The sequence below is a fragment of the Elephantulus edwardii genome, unplaced genomic scaffold (genome assembly GCF_000299155.1).
Source record: "Elephantulus edwardii isolate Elephantulus edwardi_28Jun2011 unplaced genomic scaffold, EleEdw1.0 scaffold00098, whole genome shotgun sequence".
In the NCBI taxonomy this organism is placed as follows: domain Eukaryota; kingdom Metazoa; phylum Chordata; class Mammalia; order Macroscelidea; family Macroscelididae; genus Elephantulus; species Elephantulus edwardii.
Genome location: NW_006399848.1, coordinates 12,763,615 through 12,766,411, shown reverse-complemented (window position 1 = coordinate 12,766,411; position 2,797 = coordinate 12,763,615).

Sequence of the window (2,797 nt, the reverse complement as noted above, 5' to 3'; positions counted from 1 at the left end):
GTCAGAAGAGACTCTAAAGATTGCACTAGAGCATTTAGAAGCCAAATATAAAGGAAAACATGTTGACGTGAAAGAGCTGAACAGAAAATTTCAAAAAGCAGCTAGAGAGAACAAAGCAAAGTATTATCATGGAATGTGCAGAGAGGTGAATTGGAAAAGGAAAAGGCAGAGAGGTGAATTGGAGAAGGAAAAGGGAAGAACTCCCTCTGCATTTCTCAACCTGAAAGAACTGAAAAACAAATTTCAGCCTTGTGTAGTAATATTAAAAGATACTATGGGCAATATTTTGAATGGTCCAGAAGTTTTGAAAAATTATGAAGAGAATACACAGAATCACTTAGGGAAGAAAATGACTGACACTGAAAAATTTCTGGAAGTACCATGTAAACAGGAGTCAATAGTTATGAAAGAGGAAGTTCAAGATGCATTGGAGATGTTGGCAAAGTATAAGGCCCCAGGAATAGAATATATATATGTATGTGTGTAATCTTTTCGCATATATATTTATAGTTGCAGATAGAAGATTGTTATGAGTTGTAATGCACTCAATGGTGATGAATGAGTCAGTGTGTGTGTGTGTGTGTGGGGGGGTATTTAACTGTGTATGTGATGTCTATGGTGTTGTAACCCATACTATGTTATGATACAAACTGTGTCTGCAGTAACTGAAAACCACCAGCAGCTTGGCAGTGGTGCTGCAGAGGAACAGACAATCTCTTCCTAAAGGGAGATTAATTTCAGTTTTCTTTTACCCCACCAAGAAATGAAGGAATAGAAAAATCTATCTATATACAATGCTATGTGTGTGTATCCAAGCTATGATATTTTCCCTTGCTGCTGTGTATCTGAAACTTGGGTAGTACTTTAGAAAGATCTATGATATTTTTGCCAGTTTGACAGATCTATTGCTTTCTCTACTGCTGCTATAATGGGTATAGATTATGGATTCATGAAAAATGAAATTGTTGCTAACTTCAATCTTTTCTCCATATATCATAATGTTGCCTACTGGTCCAGTGGTGAAGATTTTTGTTTTCTTAATGGTGAAGATTTTTGTTTTCTTGATAGTGAGATGTAATTCACATTGAAAACTGTAGTATGTAATCTTATGCAGCAAGTACTTTGAATACTATTCACTTTGTGCAAGCAAGATTGTATTATTTGCATAACAATGGTTGTTGGTGAGTTTTCTTCCAGTCTTGGTACTACATTTTTCTTTTTTTCTTCTTCATATAATCTAGTGTCACAAATATTTGCTCAGGATAAAGACTGCATACTTATGAAGACAGGATACAACTCTGATTCATTCATTCTCTGTTTGTCTCTCGCTCTCTGTGTCCCCACCTCCAGCTCCTCATCTCTCCCCTTCTCTCCCTCTTATAATGCCCCTCTCTTCCCCTCTCTTTTCCCATGATAGGGGTGTCTCTCTCTCTCTCTCTCTCTCTCTCTCTCTCTCTCTCTCTCTCTCTCTCTTTCTCTGTCATCATCTGATCTTATTAAGTAGATGTGCCACGAGAAACAGTGGCTAACAGACTCTCTCTCTCTCTCTTTCTCTCTTTTCTCTCTCTCTCTCTCTCTCTCTCTCTTTCTTTCTCTCTTTCTCTCTCCCGCTCTCTCTCATCTCTATCTATCTCTATATCTATCGATACATATAAATATACAAAAATATAATTACATTTCTGGTAACAAGGCAAACCAAAATACTACATACATTTGTTAGAAGCTGGGAAGTTTGTCTCTTAGCACAGCTTTGTTAGAGTGGATGACTGACAACATGGAACGACAGGACTACATGAGGAGATGTGTTGCCTAAACCACAAAGGGACTGGCTATCCAGAATTCCACAAGCTGTTTGACCAGTCTCAACAATCTACGAGAGGATTGGCTAATCTTGCCAATAAATGGGACAGCTCTTGCAGTAAAGACTAACTAAATCTTCCCCCACCAGAGAAGAATTCCTACCCAGCCAGAGAATAGCGATCTCTCCCAGCTCAGTGGAATTCAGCACATGCACCAGCACAGCAGCCATGTCTGAACTGTAGAATTGCCGTGAGATGAGATGAGACCTAGTGGTGGGAGAGGGACGCAATATTTGTAGGACTGGCAATTTTGTTGGATATTTGGGTTGAGAACCAATACTGACAGGACTGAGAACTTTGCGGTACAGTTGGGGAGGGAAGCAAATATTGGCAGAAATAAGAACTTGGGAATACTTAGAGTTGTGAGGCTCAAGGTTGAAGTGCCTTTGTGAACATTTCAGGATCTGCCTTGACTTTATTTTTCCCTTAATCTGAATATTAATATTTTTTACTCCATCATCAAAACAATATTACAATAAAATATGACTTTTTATAATATACTTATAAATACTTCCATAGTGTCCAATATTAAACTTCACATTACAAAAAATTACTAAATAATTGAAACTAGTTGTTTAATTGTATGCCATTTTTACCATCCAGATACAATAGCATAAATAAACTAATAAGCTAATATTACATTAAAATGTTGTTGTTGTTATGTGCTGTCGAGTCACTTGCAACTCATAGCAACCCTATGTACAACAGCCCTAAACTCTTCTTTGCTCTGTGCCAATTGCACCGTCTCCAATACACCCATCCCAATTATCCCAGTCACTGAAGCAATCCACCTCATAGAGGGCCTTTCCCTCCTGCACTGTCCCACCAACCTCCCAAGCGTGAGGTTCCTCTTCAAGGACTGGTCCCTCCTTACAACATGTCCAAAGTATGTTAGACGGAGCCTCAGAATCCTTGCATCCAAAAAGCCGCCTGTTTTA